Source organism: Archocentrus centrarchus, chromosome 9 (assembly GCF_007364275.1).
Source record: "Archocentrus centrarchus isolate MPI-CPG fArcCen1 chromosome 9, fArcCen1, whole genome shotgun sequence".
Classification (NCBI taxonomy): Eukaryota; Metazoa; Chordata; class Actinopteri; order Cichliformes; family Cichlidae; genus Archocentrus; species Archocentrus centrarchus.
The window spans coordinates 16776118-16794264 of record NC_044354.1 but is presented as its reverse complement, the minus strand read 5'-3'; the positions used below and the strand labels follow the sequence as shown (position 1 = coordinate 16794264).

Sequence of the window (18147 nt, the reverse complement as noted above, 5' to 3'; positions counted from 1 at the left end):
GAGGGGGATTTTGGGGGGTGGGGGGGTGACACTGATCCCTCAGAAGGCTATATTTACCCAAGAGTGATAGGGGCAGGTGGATTCAGCTGGGACAGAGGGGTAGGGGTGGTAGAGATGGTTGGGAAGAACCGGACCTGGTTTCAGTTCAGGCAGAGATCAGGGGCAAACAGACAGACCCAAATTGGGGCTTCTATTCAAAGCCAGCTGGTCTGGCTTTATTACGTGCAGGACATCTATTTAAGGTCATTTGTAGCCTTTTGTTTTCTTTTTGTCTACTATCACTTGTATTTTTCTCTCTTTTTCAACTCTTTTTACTTGTTTGATTGAGTTGGGCCTCAGCTGGTGCTGCAGGGTGTAGCTTCCTGGAGAAGCAGAGAAAAGGCACGGGTGAGTTTATAGTGTACACTTATTCCATTTTTTATTTTCACCCTCTAGTCTGAATCTCATTCTGTTAGTGAAAAACCTGTCTCTGTCAGAACTTCAAACACTCTGCACAGCAGGTCATGACATGTTTAACAGATTAAGCCATAATTTGGATATCTGAGCTGCACAATTTAAACAATTCTGAAATGTATTTTGAAGCCGTGTTGCCTAATTGTTTCATTACAGCTTCGCAGGATTTAGTGAATGCTGTCTTTGTCATGTAGCCCAACACAGAAGTGCCTATAGCAGTGTGAGCAAGGCTAAAATATCTACTTAACTTGTGTTTACATTGAGATTTTCCTGCTCTTGACGAAGTAGAAAGACACCAAAAAAAAATAAATAAATAATAAAATCTCAAACAGTGTCAAACAGTAGGAGGAGCAAGGTCCCAGCTGGTGCCAATCACCTCTGCTGTGCACTTGGGGAATAGCTGATTGAGGCTCCTGGAAGTGTGTGTGTTTAGTTTTAAGAGTGTACATTTTTATGTCTCCCAGGCAAGACAAATGGTTAGAGTCAGTAAAGTGGAACTTTATATTGTGCTGTTTTTCTGTTTCTAATTCTTCACAGTCAGTTTAGGTTACTTGTACCGTTATGGGTAATTGCTCAGAACATCTCATTGCAAGATCTGGAATTATCAGTGAGAGAAAAAGCATGGCCTTAAACTGCTGTTTGCTTTAGAAAGAACTTAGTCCCTCAAGGTGGCTGCATTAGATGCAAATACATACTTCAGATGAAATGCACGTTGCACATTTTGGTGTTTAATGAAGACGTAGTGGACCGAACTGTAAAAACTTTTGATTACCAGAAAGGGGGGTTATTCTTCAACCAAAGGGGTCTACAGGAGACATGAGAGTATGTCTCTCCTGTAGGTCGTTGCATTTGCTGATATTTCTGAATTTCATATGTTTTTAAATTTGGAGTTCATGTTATTTCAGATTTTTTTTTTTTTAATCCGCTACCATGCCAACTGTTGACACTGACAGTGGAAATAAAACTTTATTACACACTTATTCTCGAGGTAAAATTGAGGGGAAGTTTGTCTGTTTGTTTTTATTTATTTATTTTTTTTTATATACATACAGACCCGAGAAGTACACATGCACCTAGGTCTCTTTTTGATACCTGACTTGCTGTCCTTCTGCTATTCAGCCAAAAAAGCAGAACATTAGAAACTTTGACCCAGTTTATAGGAACAGTGCAGTCCTTACTTTACTGCTTTTCTGCCCCTGAATTCCATGGCTTTGATGGTCAGCAGAGTTGAGGAAACGCACTGTTTTCCTTCTCTGTAGGGTGGTGAGCGCTCTTACGCAGTTGCCTCTCTGCCTTTGAAACTCACCTCATCCTGTCTTTCCACCTTCCAACTTAGTTTCATTGTTGTTTTCACTTTGTTTTCTATGTTGTATGAATAGTAAGTAAATTATTATTATCTATTGAACTTAAGTGGTAATGTCTCAAATGTGAATGAATAAACATTACTGTCATTCATAATACAAGCAAAGAGTTCCCTAAAAAAAAAATGGAGCTTTCTAAAGATTTGTGGTTACGGCATGTTTCAGTTTGTTTAGTGTTAAGTGGAAGGTAATTCAATGCAGATATGCATTTTGTGGTTTCCACTGGTGTCTTTGTGTAAATTAGAGGGAAAGTTAAGATACATTGTCAGAGTAATTTGCTGATTTGTTGTTCTTCTGTAGCTGCTGCTGACAGAAAGCGTTAGTTTCCATGGTTATTTTGTGGCACCACTGATCCAGATGCTCTTGAGTTACTCAAACTATGTTACTGTAGAAAGTGTATTTCATTTTTAAAACAAATTAGAACTGAACCATGACCAATTACACATATGGGAGCAATTTCAATTGTGAGGCATGGAACGCACAAGTATCTTGGTTCTGTAATGGCTTACAGTAACAGCATAGTAATTCTGTTATTTTTTTTCCCCTTTTCATTCTCTTTTATTATCTTTATTATTTAATTTTGGAAGACTTCCAACAGCGGTCCATCCTCCTGTATAAAAACTCTGTTTCCTTCTACCCCCTTGAGCACCGTCGAGGCCAGAAAACAGTATGACGCTCTGCCGCCACGATACAATGCTTATGTGCCGGGGCCGCCTAAATCTACAAAACACGAGCGCTGGCGTTAGGCAGCTCTTTTGATCTGGAGCTAATCTCAGTTGCCTGCCTCCCCTCTGATCATGTCTGAATAAGAATGAGTTGGGGGTGATCCTGGAGGCACAAAGAGCTTTAGACACTGCCGCTCGTCTCCCAAGCTCTACTATGTAACACAGGTCTGCGCCGATGGTCGGCCTCGCTATCATACATGCGAGCTGGGAAATCCTCATTTAGATACACAATGTATTCCACTCCAGATACTCTCCTTCACAGTGAGATGCTACCAGCTGCTTGTTGAGAGTGTGGGAGAAGTTGCAGAGCCATACTGAATGATCATTAATTGTCAAGAGAATTGGCTGAGGTCAACAGCTGTAGGAGGGGCTTTTGCTGTGTAATAGTTATTATGGGAAATCAAAACAGTGCTAACTGTAGATTTTGGTGCTAAAGTTGGATGCATTACAGTTGGTTTTATTCAGGAAGTGCAAGTCACTTTCTACTTATTATACTCTTTATATCACTCATTATTCTGTAAAAAAAATGTTACTTTGCTTATTTATTGGTATCAAAAAGGGGTTACAATATGTAACTGTGTAACTATATTAATTCTGTTGCCACAAATGAAGCCAACAATGCCAGAGACATCAGAAGAAAACCCATATTAGCGCTGTCTGATTTGGTTCCCTCGTCAGAAGGACAAGTTTTGCCAGTTCCTTTTGAAATGTGTTTAACTTCAGGGAACAATTGCGGACATGGTTTAAAGCTGTCTCTCATGCTCAATATTATTTACAAATTGTAACTGAATGCAACTTCAGCTGTAACGTAAGTCTGCATTTCTTCTTTTACGTGTTGATCATGGCACTTGCTCAGACGTGGGATCTATTCCATTGCTGCATATTTAACACTAATAATGTTGTTTCAGACACAGTTTTTGCACCACTTCAGGAAACACCGGTGGGCACCCCTTGAACTGAAACAAAAAAAAATAATAATAAAAAGTATCACTGGCATCTCTCTTTTATAGGCACAATTAGAGAAAGGGCAGCAAGAACAATGGAATAACTGTGCCTTTGTTGGAGCAGTTCATAGGGAATTACTTTCCAACCATTCAAAATGAGGAAAAATCATTAGCGGAAAGTGAGTTTCTTTTCCCTCCCTCTCATGAAGCAATCTGCTGGAGACAAAGAGAACTTTGAGCCCTTGATATACAGACAGTAAGCATGGCAGTTAAGCACAAAGAAGACACAGGAAGAGGAGGAGGTGAGAGAGAAAACCGTCGGGGATTAGAATAATGAAGGAAATGAATTAAAAACAATTAAAATATTTGTGGGATAGCGGTTAGAGATATTTAATTTCTGTTTAAAAAAAAATTACTCGGCTAAAATGTCTAAATGGTTACTCCATGAAAATACAACAGTGTTACAGTTTAGGGTAAAAAGTTGGTTAAACTTTGGGGTGTAGAGAATACCTCCAGTTAACCCATGTGCTAAACCACTCTATTCTGCTAAGAAGGGTGCAGACCTCCCCTGCAGGCTGCATACTTAATTGCAGTGCCTGTACAGTGTGTCGTTCATACATAGCAGATGGCACACACTGATGGCACCTGTCACATTAATGACATATAAAGCATTTTCATTGTAAATAAAATAAACTGGCTGGCAGTTTGCAGGTATCAAGGCTGAATAATCGCCTTTGTAATCAACTTGAGTTGTTTCTTCCCAATGTGATCATCTTATTGAGACTGTTTATTATCATTCATTCGACAGGTGGCACGGTTAGTTGTTTGAATTAAATATGTGGAAGGTGTGTTTGCTTCATGGTCTGCGTGTCTGTATCTAGAAGCCCACGTCGATGTGATATAACAAAGTGAAGAAGCAACAGGTCTGATTAACAGCTCACCCAGCATCGCTGCGTCTCGGCGTGTCAGCGCAGTCACAGGACCTCGGAGCTTTTCCTGTGATGTAACCGGAGAATCAAGCGGAACAAAGGGAGAATTTGTTGTTCAGCTTGTGCCTCATCCATAATGCAGGAAAGGTGTACAGACAGAATGCTGTTGGTTAAACACAACACATGCAAATCACTCATGCTGTCTCTCAGTGTCACCGCTTCTTAAGGGCTTGTTATATACAGTTTTTTGTTTTTTTTTTGGATGATATATATTATTAAAGATGCAGCCACACAGAAAGAAAAAAAAAAAACAGTGTTACTGAAATTAAAACTGTACGGTTTCGCTGAAATACAGCAGGCCACTTCTCCTGTTAGGCAGTAAATTTCATCAGCTAAAACAGCAAGAAATGTATGCAGCAAAAAAATATATATAACAAATAAAACTGCAGTGATGATTGATGTAGGAATATTTAACACTAAATTTAAAAATCTGTTTTTCTTAGTGAAAGTAATGCAACAGTGATATAGTTATGATATATTAGATGAAAGAATTTGGCTTAGAGGTTCATGTGAGACACATGGTAACAGTGATGCATCTATATATAACATATACGCGTGTTGATCAACTCTTTTAGATTTGCATAGAACAGATTTAGCAAAGACAAAATACCCAGAAGTGCTTCATTGATTTCTTTCAGAAGCAAAATTAACAAGGAGATATTGCCTAAAAGCTAAATCTAGAGGAGAGTTGCCTGTTCACATATTCGTATGTACAAATAAATGCTTCTTCATGATTATGACTTTCTTTGTTTTACATATATTGTAATATGGAGAAATATGATTTCAGTTAATTAAAAAAAGATTTTCTAACCTTTACTCCCTTAATTATAAAGTACAGTAGTACAATTCCTTTGACTATAATTACTGATGATATTGCCCTGTGAGTTTCATTATAATCCTTATTAATAAGGAGCTTCAAATTATGTATAATACCACGCTTTAGATGACTTACCCAAAGACCAAACACAGATCGGCGGGGGGGGATATCTTTCATTTTCTAAAGCAGGTGTGTTTACCCTGAGAACAGAACCCAGATGTTGAGGCTGACGAAGAAATCTATGATATAGATACTTTGAGTTCAAATGAACAAAGACTGAATGATGTTATGGTTTGGTAATTGTATAAAATAACAGACCATATTGTAGATTCTTGTAAATTTTGGTCCTGAATGTAAACATTCACATGACATACACGTAACACTTGAAAATCATTCATAATGCTTAAAAATGCTTTGATTATTAAACAGGCTTTTTATTTTTTTTATTTGCAAATTTATTTAGTCAATCTAACTTTAATTAAATGTATTGACACAATATGTGATACAGTTCAAAAAGCTTGAATAATACATTTTTCCTTCCCCTCAATAGAATAATTTTATAAATAAAAATCTTTAGTTATAATTATAAAGTGAATTATTACATTACATACTGAGATTTGCCCTTGAAACACCCATATGACTCCAACTCTAAGACAGACAAACATCTCCACCTGCAAAAGTGAGATCTATAGATTCCCAGCTGAGCCTGTGAGTTAAATTGGCCTGCAGGTCTTTCTGTGCTCCCTGTGAAGGCTTTGGTCGTCACATCATGTAGCATCAGTCTATTGTCAAAATACCAAATGTGTCTAAAATTCATTAGGGAATGAACGCAGGAAGAGAAAGCGGTAAATACCAAATAAAGCTGGAAGCATCTTCAGACATATCCGACATACAACAAATACTCTGTGTGTCTCGTAGTGCTTCTGTAATCGCTGGCTAATTCTCAGGAGCAGTGAGGCAGAGCGCTTGACAACATCATCTACTGTGACAGGCAGATTGTGTTTTCACGTGATCATGATCGACAACAGATTGCAGTGAGCCCGGGCTGTTCTTGTTTGCCCTGGAAATGTGTTTGTGTTTATCTTTTGCTTGAGAGAGGCATTCCTTTCTTTCTCCCTCTGTTACCAAAAACACACACACGCGTGCGCACACACAAACACACACACACACACACATTTTTAGGCAAGCTGTTCTGCACGTGTGCGTGAGTGCGTGTGTGTGTGTGTGTGACACATGCTGTGAAGTGACTGCCAGGAGAGGCTTAAGAAACAATCCAACCAAGATCAATATCAGCAAACCGCACTTATATGTTTGACTTAACATCCAGTCGCAGTTTCCCCTGTTTCTCTTTTTATGCACAGCTGAAGCCAAACCTCACGAAACTGCATTTACCCGAAAGCCTAAAGTGTGTGTTTATACACACTGTGACATATTTTGAAATTACATAATTGTTTGGCAAACTCTTAAACTGCTTTTTGCTCCACCAGGCTTTGATGAGACTGTCAACCCACACTCGAACACATTCGCAAACACACTCCTCAAAGTACAAGTTCAGGATTGCATGTAGGAGGGAGGGACAATGGCTAATGAATAGGTCTGGGAAGTTTTAGATGGCAAGAAACTAATAATTTCGCTCATTTTGATTAATGAGAAAATAGTTTGTCTTAAGATAATACAAATGCCAAAACATATAATATTTAACTTACGACGCGCTCAGCTTATTTGCACACAGTCATTGTGTACCCAACCCTAAATTTATCAGCTTTAATAGCATAATGTGACACACGTTCAGCTCTTCAGTGTGGGGTAATATAATGCTTAGAGCTGTTTCTTCCATATATATATATATATATATATATATATATATATATATATATATATATATATATATATATATATATATATAGTCTTAGACCCCCTGCTCAGTAGTCTCAACAGCAAAATATACAGTAGGTCTTCCCTATTTTGCATTAAATTAAGAATTGATGGAGGCTGTTCATATGGCATAAACCATAGGTTTATCTTTGTAGACAAGTCTGTCATTTCTAAATAAGCATGAGCCAGTGTTTGCCTCATTTAATGATTTTTCACCATTCAAATGTATTCCACATTCCCCCATTTATTTCTCTCTCACACACACACACACACACACACACACACACGTTACACAGATGTTAACACGGACCTTGCACACTGTGTGTAAGTACCTACTCTTGCATTGAAGCAGTAAGCACTTCACTGGCAGGTTCACTCTTATTCTTACCAAGCCTCCCTACTTTACTTCTCCTCTCAGGTGCTAACCAATGACGACCTCAAGCACTGGGAACACTGAAAGGACCTCTTAAATGAACTGCTCACAAACAGCATAGAAAGCTACAAGAGGGAGGGCACGTAAGAAAGAAGACGAAGGAACACTGCATGTGGTATGTACGATCACATAAGCACCCACAGCTATCCATATATTTCAGAGATTTATTGCAGCTCTCGGCAGTGTACGCTAAGAAGTCTGAAAGGAGGAAATCATGTCTGTTGAAACTGTGACTCTGTGAACTCACCGTTTCATACATGCTGATATGTAATTCCACTGATGTCTCCCGTGTTGCATTTATGAACCTACTGTGTCAAACAGACGGCACCTTATTGATTATCATGGAGGTCTAGGGACCACAGGAAATGCTATTAAAGATTAAAGGGTCAGGTGATGTGAAGGTGGCATTCAGAGTCATCAGACACCAGCGGCTTCAGTTACAGGCTGTAATGTTCACCTGTCAAGCAGATTAGCCAGCTTGATTTATTTATTAACTGATGTCCTACCGTTTCCTACCCTGACTGAGTGAATAACTGATTGACTGGCTGGCTGACTGCTTACATAGCTTATGCGTCATAGGTGAACTTCAAAAGGGAAGGGAAAGATTATGGAGCTACTTGGTGTCTATTTGCGCTACACTCAGTCTGAATTGCTTGAATTCAAGCATTAGGGCAAAGCTAATAATGAGGAGGGACTTTGCTATTTAACTGTATTTAAACCAAAAGGATTTTTTTTTTTTTGTGGGGGGGGGGGGGGGGGGGGGGTATCAGGCTTGAGGAAACTTTATAGAAAAACATAAGGATTTCAAACACAATGTTGAGTAAAAGCCTGTGATTATGTTTTCCTGTTTTTTTATGGTAAATTAATATAAAGTCAACAATGGGACCTTATGGTGTATTGCAGTATAACAAGCTCCTTTCAGGGCAGCCATTAAAAATCCTAAAACTGATATGGCACCCATATAATGTGAGTATAATAGAACTCTGGTATTATGAGGCCTATCTGGGATACATCTCTATACAGAGAGCCAATGCAGTGCCTGTCTGTGTCTTATCTGAAGTGGCAAACTTGCTGTTCTAATTGTTATCTTCACACTAATAGAGTGGATGTTTTGAAATCATTTGGTTGGACGGATAAAGACTTGGCAATTCCCCAATGCTTACTGTCTCTGTCAGAGCTTATCTGTAGGAGATAGCTGGGTCCCTAAGAATGATTGGCGGTGTGCAGGATGTGCAAAAGTGTTGTAGTGTTGTCTGAGAGAGGAGGCAGCACAGACATCCAAGGAATTGTTTGAGAATTAGAAAATGACATTTGGGAGTTGCTAAAGTTGCTCTTACTTTTTAACTGAAATCGCATTGCAAGAAGAATCATGTCATTTAATGGAATAATAAAGCTTTAATTCTTATTCTCGTTAAAATAAGAGTGATGGGGGATCATTTGCGTGTGTTTGCAGAAACTGATTCCTACCAATAAACTTCCTGAGTGGTGGGATTGGCTTTTTCTGTCTTTTTCCCTTCAGCATTTCTAGAAAAGATACTCAAATAAGCTTAAGTGTTTAAGGAAACAAGCTGTTTTTTTTTAAATGCTTTTTTGTGTCTGGTATCTGATGTGGCTTGCACGAAACAAGAGGCCGAAAACTTAATCTGCCTGGACAAAACAGAACTTTCGCGTTACGGATTTCACCATATGAAGTCGGCTGCAGACCTCAGGGTGCTCTCTATTACATCATTAGTTAGAGAACACGTGTCCCATCTTCATCATCTTCTTCTAGCGGTCCTCTCTGAGCAGCTAATTGTGTCCACTCTGTCGGGGCTGGCGCGATAATAAAGCGTTAAGAGCCATGCCTCGTTCATTAAAGTAGAGTTTGGAAATGTGAGACCGCCCCCTTTCAGGAGTCAAAAAAAAAAGAAAGAAAGAAAGAAAGAAAAGAAAAAAAAGGGGAGAGAGAAAAAAATCGATTATTTCTTCACGCAGGAGAGTAGAAGGTTTAGGGAAAGACTTGGTTGGGATTGTGGGGAGGAACAGAAACAGCTTCACAACATCACTATCAAGCTTCAGACGTCCAGTACTATACCGGCACCACCTCCAACACAGCCGCTCCACCGAGTCCCTCGCCGCTCACCGGCACTACGCACTACCAGACCAGACGGAGCGTCCTTAGCGCCTCCTGAGCAAGCACTGTCGGATCAGAGAGAGAGAGGGAGAGAGACAGAGAGAGGGAGGGAGAGAGAGAGAGAGAGAGCGAGCGAGAGAGAGAGAGGGAGAGAGAGAGAGAGAGAGAGAGAGAGAGTAGTTTTCTCTGACATTATAGACTCATACCACGTATTGTAGGTTACTTTTTTCCTCTCGGCGCCGTCCTCTGCTTAGTTGCGCTCCTGGATTTTAAGTGCGTCTCGGCGAACTCCGTCCCCCATCAAGCAGCGGTTCCAACCTTGCTGTCAAACGGCCGGACCAAACAACCGGCGGACCGCTTGTTGTAGCCTTCTCTCGCTTCACTCGGACAAGATTTCAGATAAAGTAAGTACCGCACTTGCACCACTTGGCACTCACCGGCAAACATCCGCATCTTATGTTCTTTATTTTAAACGTTCCCAGAGAGAAACTTGAGGGTCTAGTTTGATGCGCGCTGCCTCCTCAACAAAGTACAGCAACTGCGTGTATTGATTTGTTGTGACCCCTTTCGACTCGTGCCGGTGACAACAATGTAATATAATTACCGGATGACATCAAATCACTGGTTATAGTGTATTAGAAGATCTGTCTGGTGATTTAGGTGTCACTGCTGTGTCGACCTTGTGCAGCTTTCTCATGTCCACATGCAGGCGCACAGTCCCAAAGCCAATGAACAGGCAGCCCACCTTAACACAATACTTTATGCCCTCTTTTGCGCTTTAGGGTGGCATATGAAAAGTTACACCAGGATTGTAAAAAATGTAGTGTTCAGCCTACCTCAGGCAAAACTTTAAAACCTCGTCAAAGACAATAGGAAACACACGTGTATTTTGAAAGTTTTTATATTTCAGACTTTCATTAAAGCAACAAATTAGGGAAACAAGAATATATGAGATGATCCTAGTTTGTGGATATATGGTTCCTTGCGCATGATACTAAACGTACTAAACTGAGGTATAGTGATGATAATTATCCCGTGCTAAACTTTTGAGCGGTATATAATGTATGAAGCTTTAATAATTATTAAATAAATAGCTAATCATTTCCTCACTACAATAGAGGGAAAAACATCTTTTTTAGACTTATTTGAATGTAAATTTATGTAGATGAGAGACACAGTGGACTGTACTGCAAATCAGTGTTTTAGAGGAGGTTTGGCTGTTCAGCCTCAACTATAATTTCTTCTCTGTTCCTTTGTGACTGAGACTGACTTATTACAATAGAGCAAGTATGATATATTTATAATTCAAGCTTGGTTCAGCCTCACATTGCTCAACTGAACCTGTTGCAATGAGAGGGGGAAAAAAAATCAGAAGACTACAATTAACTTACAGCAACTTTCTTAAGTCTCAGCTTTAGAACCAAAAATGGAATTTTGTTTTACACTTAAAGTGTGCGGATTTGAGGCCCAGTGATGTAATGTGCAGAGAAACATTTAAAATTACTACAGTGCATTTCATTTGATTTTAGATAGATTGTGGGACTGACTTGGATATGGGCAATAAAACTTCAAGGTTTATCTCTTTACTTCTGAATTAGTTCTTAAGATAAAATATAGAATTATCCATTCAATAAATTCCACTAAAAAGTAAGAAAGGAACAGGACAATAATGTAGCGATAACTGCTCAAAATTAATATAATTATTGTAACTTTCACAGAATGATTTGAGATTTCATTTGAACTATTAAATAAAAGAAAAACAGATGTGTAAATGAGGTATTTTAAGGCACTTGCCAAGTGTTATTTTGTGAGTGGTAATGTGTTTCTGTCTATAACAGTATATGAGCCTATTTTATGTCTCCGTTTAAAACACACTGCATACTGCTTGACTGCATTTCACAGTTCATTTTCAGATAAAAGGGATGCTCCCTATTTAAAACATATGTGATTTTTAAGATGCCTCATTTTACTTTATAAGATAACGTAGTGTCCAGTTGCCTAACTACCTTTCATTAAACTTTTATGTGAACTTTTTATTCCTGAAAAATTATGAGTGGATTAATCTATAAAAAAACATACGCATAGCTTTCCTCTTCTGACCGTCGTCAATGAAGTTGTTCTGTGTGGCCTGTCTGGCCTGTTGCTCTCTTGGGATTTAGCGATAGGTTAATCCGCTCAGAGGAAGGTGAGCACTTGCATGTGGACCCACGATTACACACTGAGAAGTCTGTCAGCCAAGCTCTGTAATCTAAGAGACCCTCCGCACACACACACACACACACACACACACACACACACACACACACACACACACACACACACACACACACACACACGAACACACACACACACACGGATACTTGTATGCAGTCGTGCGCAAACACACACAGGTGCACACAAGCATGTTCTGTCTCCTTTCTCTTTCTCTCTTTTTCTCTCTTCCTACACACACACACACTTTTACACACATGCGTGCAGCAACACCCACACTATTTGGCCTGCGCTGCTTTTGTTTTTCTTATTCTCTTAAGACCTCTCCGTCTTGACAAATCATTTGGGATTTTAGGCGTTGATTCACAAAACCAACAGTGACAACACACTCTTACCCTTCTCACAGAGAGGGATTAGAAGGTCACGTGTCTCTGTGATTGGCCAGGGCATTGAGCCGATTGTCAGGGCACTTTGCTGTACACCAGGGGCTCAGTAAAGCTTTAGTTAAGTGAAGGAAAGGGACACATTGTATGCCATGGTCAGGGTAATGCCATGTGTTTTCAAAGCACTTAAACAAAATCGGCATTAGGAACACTGTAACAAATATTTTTTTTTAAATTTAAATGCCTAATATATTGCTTATAAATGTGTAATGTAATGCCCATAAATGAGTTTTACTGGAAGTTACTTACTGTTCCTGCCATTCAGCTTGTATCTTAAAAAAACGGGTGTAAACTATACCACTGTGCTCCCTGATCTCTACTCACATTGACATTTAATACTGTATAAGAGGCACATTTCATTCCCCCACCCCATGGAAAACTAGATCTATGAAAACATTTTTCTTAATGGAAACATCCAGTGTATTTATGTTCAAGCAAACAGTTTAACAGCCCCTTTTGCTGTGCTTTAAAGTTATTTTTTTTTCACTAATGGTTTCAAATATTTTGGAAGAAGTTTGCAGAGTTTACTCAGTTAAACATCAGCAAAACATTCATTTGCAGATTGCCGGTTGGCAAGATCGGGAGGTAGATATTGGAGAACTCTAATTGGACTTCATGCCCTTCGGCTCAAATGAGAGGCTAATATAAGAGTCAATTGTAGACATTTGTATTTACCTCATATCTAGTGCTTCATGATATAAGAAAATATCTTAAAATGTCGAGAGACAACCTTGTATATCCTGTATATAAATAAGTTTAATTGGTTTAGCAGCATATGTAACACAATAAAGTACCGCTCTATATGTGGTAAATTTGCCTCGCACAAATAACAGCAATATTAAGCCATTTGCTTAGAAAACAATTTTTCTTGCCAATTTATAAGCTGATGAAAATACTTATGTTTTATAGCAACTTAAGGGCTTGTTGCATTCCTGTTTATTGCACATGGCAGGTGTTCTCTATTTGCTACATGGGAGGAAAAGTCTCCTTTTTTGTTTTCATACATTTTATACTACCAGCGAAATGTGCAGGGCTCAACCTCACCATGTGTTTATTTACTCATCTCCAGCAGATCTCGCTTTCATTGTCCTAACTGTTGTGAGTGTTAGAAATGTTTATCCAAATGCATCTTTGCCTTAGGAGCACTGTCTGTATATTTTCATAAGAGCTGCAATTACTCATAGAACTTATCAAAAAAAAAAATCAAAAAAGTAAATAATGCAGTCCTTGAATGGTTTTTGGTGGATTGAATGCATATATTTGAATATGTCCTGGTTTTTGCATAATGATGCAAAGTATTCTTCTGTCTCTATCTAGTAATTAGCAGTGACGTTCAGCAACTTTCTCTGTATGCTGTAAGTGGATGGGGGTGTATGGGGTTTGTTCACTGGGGTGTTAAAGATCACAGAGGAATATATCAGCCTTTGATGTTTAATTGTATTGTAAAACACACTTTAGAATATTTCTGCATAAAATAGACTTCTGGCTGTGCTGTGCTTTGTGTTTGCTGTTTCTTTGTGTGTTTGTCTGTCAGTGTGTGCTGTGTGTCTGGGAGGTAGGTGTGTGCGTGCGTGTGTGTGTGTGTGTGTGTGCGTGCATGCATTTTCAAGTTTGTGTCTTGTCTCTGTGTATTTGTGCGTTGGAATGTTTGTGCTTTTGTGTGCATATGTGTGTTTTTTTTTTTTTTTCTTCGTCTGAGTTTTGTGAGGTTGTTGCTGGTGTATATTCAAATGAAAATGCTTGTTTTTCTTTTTCTCCTTTATTCTCACACTGAAGAGGGTAGGATTTGATGTCTGCGATGATGGAGCAGTCTGGAAAACAGTGTCAGTGTGAGGGCTGAAAAGGCAAACTGAGAAGACAGATGCACATGAAAACAGAGGGAGACGCGCACAGAGAAAACGCAGCTAGAAATGTATTTGAGCTGAGGTTAGTTAAGAGCAGAGCGAGCATTTGGCCTCTGATCAGGTATCCACCTTTAAAAAGCAATGCATTTGTGATGTCATGTTTAACACACTGATCTAGATGAACAGGATGTCCTGCCCTTCTTCATCCTGTTTCCTGTTTCCTGCCTGGCCTGTTGGTCATTATTACGGCAGCAGCCTGCTGGGTGGTCTGTGCTCGGCAGTGCTGACCACACAATCGTATCATCAGCTGCAGCCCACCTAAAGCGACACCAGAACACCTCACCATACTTGAGGCCTGCTGTCTGAAATATTTGGATAGGGAGAGAGGCCTGGGAGGCGAGAGGGCTGGAGGAGTGCAGGAGCAGAGGATTTTGAATGATAAGACAAAGAGCAACATTTAGAGTAGAGCAGAGTTTGGGTTTCTTTGTCTAAACATGAGATCATTCCAGTTAGTTTGAAAGGCCCAACATGAAGTCTTAAATGTTAAAATCAGAGTTAAATGAGAGTTTTCATGCTTATAAATTGGTACATTATCTTCCCAGTGCTAACCCAAGTTTCATTTCTGGGAATTTTTTTTTTCTTTTTCTGCACAGTGCAGTCAGTTTGAGATGTAATGTAAACAAGATATCTCTAATACTGACTCTAAATGTTATGTGGCAAAACCAGAATTTACTGTGAATCCATTTGACAGATTTCTTTTTTTAGAAGTGAGTTTGTCAGAGAAGTGTTTCCTGTCTATTTATGCAAATGTAGCAGCCAAAGGCATTTTCTTTGATTAAACCCTGTCCCTGACCTCTAAATAGTTAGGAGCAACTTCTTACACCCTAATATTATTTCAGAGAGAGATGCCTCCACCCACCTTCACCATATCCCTTTGGTGTGGGACACATTTGGAATACACCCAATGCCAAGAAAAAAAGAAAAAAAAAAAGAAGAAAAAAAGGTGTAGCGAAGGGGAGAGTGAGAAAAAAATGTAGAAATGTTTTCCAGTCGCTGTAATTTATCTTTGTCACAACTGCAACATAGCCGAGTCATTGTGCAACAGAGTCCTATGAGACGCACAGAGGTAGCTCTGTGCCTTGGCCTCACACAAGCTCACATCCATCTGAAACCCACAATCCGCGCCGCTGCCGCCACTGCTCCCCATCCATGTTGCTGCTGAGCGTCACGTTGCGATTGGATATTTATAGCAGATCTTGTGTTCACACTGAATTCAGAGGAATTAGGACTTGAATTTTACCCTGTCAGGCTTTTAAGTGATGTTGCTTTTGTAATGCAACAATGTAACAGTAAATATCCAATAACAGGCAGCGCGATTGATATGTCTATCTCTCTTTTGTGCTCCAAGGAAGAATATCACAGTCTTTAATATTGTGCTTATTTTTCACCATCAGAAATCTGGGCAATGTGTGTGTAAATGCAGGAGATCCTCTGTTCGACACCAAAGGGAGCGTGTTGCTGAAAATGCTGTTAACACTTTCTAAGTCGGGGGAAAAGCTCAGAATCCGTGCTCAGTGCTCTCCATTTTCTGTAGAGCACACTGCTTAACCAGGCGATGTCCTGCCAAAGCCCACACCAGTGTTTCTTTCCACTGTCATCTGTGCCATTCCCACACCAAAGGCCAGCATTTGAAATAATGTGCAACACGGGACTGTTTGGAAAACTTTGTTTACTCAGCTGACCAAAAAAATTAAGGAGAAAGCAGGATAAAGTATTTCAGAAAAAGAGGAAAAAAAAAATGGATTCAAACTTTCCAGCTAATGTGCACCTGAGCTCAAACTTAATAACACATGATGACACACAATAGGAAGGACCCTGAAGGTGGTGAAGAGTGAAACAAGGTCCACCGTACACGCTCCTTTTCTCTCTCTCTCTCTCTCTCTGTCATTTTTTTTCTTAAAAAATTTTTTTTTTTTTTTTTGCACTTTTTTTTCAGCCCAGTTCCTTCTGCCCTGTGATGTATGGCTTTTTCCTACAGTGGCTCTTCCAAAGTGCAGCTCGTGATGTCATTAATTTTATTCATACTTTATGGATGCTCTGTCTGGAAAAAATGAGAGAAAACGAAGAGGGGCGATGTGAGAAGAGAGGGAAGAAGATAGAGGGAAAGAGAGAGGCCTGGAGAGGCAAAGTGAGAGAGAGAAAGAGAGAGAGAGATGAGAAGAAGATGGCATTGCGGAAGGAGATTTTCAGTGCAGTTGCATGTATAATGAATGAGGGGGCACTTTGTTTGAAACTCCAGCCCGGCGCTTCACTTCAAGGTTTGCTGGGCAGAGTGGGGCCTTGTGATCTCACACCAGCCACTCTCTTTATCCTGCCAATAGATGCTTTCACCTGGCACTGTGGTTCGACCCAGTGGAAAAACAAATAACCTTGTGTGTGTATAAGAACAACAGAGATAGAGAGAGAGAGAGTAGTGACAATGGAACAAGGGGTTGGGTGGAAAGGGTGAGGAGTGGGTGAGAGAGGAAAGAGGTGAGTTTGTATAACTGCAATGACAGCCAGACGATACTGAGGAGAATACTGGCACTTTGCCCGCACTTCCTAAATAGCGCTCTCTACAGAAATAGCACAGCCTTGGTATTGACTTTTGTCTGTTGTGTATGTGTGGATGTGCACATCTGTGTATGCTCAATAGGAGGACATATAGTTTCATTGTCAAGTGAAGACCTTTTCACTTCTTGTCTGCTGTTGTTTGTGCACGTGGATCCTTTTCTGTTCCTCATACACATGCGTGTGTGCATTAAAGTGTGCGAGTGAGGGATCTTTATTTGCTTTTATTGTCATGGGCCAAAATGGCCTCTGTCTTATTTTTGGCCCAGTTCTGGACTCATGGCTTTAAAAATAGCTGAGGAAGTGCGGGGGATACCTGCCGTGGCTCCAGCCTCCCTCCAGCAGAGTCCCAGTTCCTCCACGTCACATCCATCCACCGCCGGCCCACTCCAGGCTACGACAGAGCAGCCCCTTTGGGGGCCGTGCAAACAGGATTGGACTCAGATTGAGGGTGTGAGAAAATCAGTCCTTGGAGTAAAGCGCAAAAAGGGCTCGCAGTTTAGTGTGAGAAGTCTTAGCCGACACTGTCAGATTTTGTAACGTACAGATTAAAAAACTACAAGATAATTCTTTTTTCTTTTTTAACAAATGCAGTGCAGATTAAAAGATTTTAAAGGGAGTGTTAAGATGGCAGCACAAAAGAAATTTCAGAATGAGAACTGGGTTTTTCCACACTCGGTTCATGTGTGGCAGGACGCAGGCTGGTTTTCTCTCTTATCTGCCATCTGAATGCCGAGGTGTCTTGTTGACTTCATTTCTATGACTTGAGCATATGCCATGTGAATAACACTATAGGTCCGAACTTTGTGTCTCTGCCTCACTTCTGCTCGCAGTTCCCCTGTCATTGTGCTCTCAATTTCATACGGGATGATTTGACTCCAAATTTGTGGGCGATTTGGTGTGACAGACTGAAAAAAAGGGTTAGCTATAGGAGTAGAACTGGATTTTATATGCTGTTTAGATTTTTCCATTTGACATTAATTTATTTTTTTTAAAAGATTCACATTTTCCAGGGTCAAACTCATATTTAATGTCTCAATTATGTGGGTGGATAACCACGTTTTTGGTTAATTATGGTATTCTTTACTGGGCATCATACTCCTCAAGCCCATATCTAATTGTTTGCTTTTGAAACTACATTATTATCCAGAGATGCTCTTTCATCTGTAATTCTTTTAAATATGAGTGTCATCACTGCTACACTGTAACCCAAGATATTGTTCACCCTTTAAATGAGTGACACTCTGCATCTTGGCCCCTCATAATAGAGACCCCATAATCATATTATAAGTGGGACAAAAAGAGAGAGGGAGAAATCTTTGAAAAGCT

General features: G+C 39.8%; 1 protein-coding gene across 12 annotated transcripts in view; it reads left to right on the top strand.

Annotated features, from left to right (window-relative positions):
• The first annotated feature begins 217 nt into the window (after positions 1-217).
• Positions 218-18147, top strand: part of mef2cb (myocyte enhancer factor 2cb) — a 67786-nt gene continuing 49856 nt past the window's right edge. For 8 of the 12 annotated variants that reach the window (XM_030737698.1, XM_030737697.1, XM_030737693.1 and 5 more), the window contains exon 1: positions 9639-10114. The gene's annotated coding sequence lies outside the window, so the exon portion shown is untranslated. Of the gene's footprint in view, positions 388-7582; positions 7713-9636; positions 10115-18147 lie in introns of those variants that run through there. The other 4 variants (XM_030737700.1, XM_030737699.1, XM_030737690.1 and 1 more) reach the window with 3 other exon arrangements.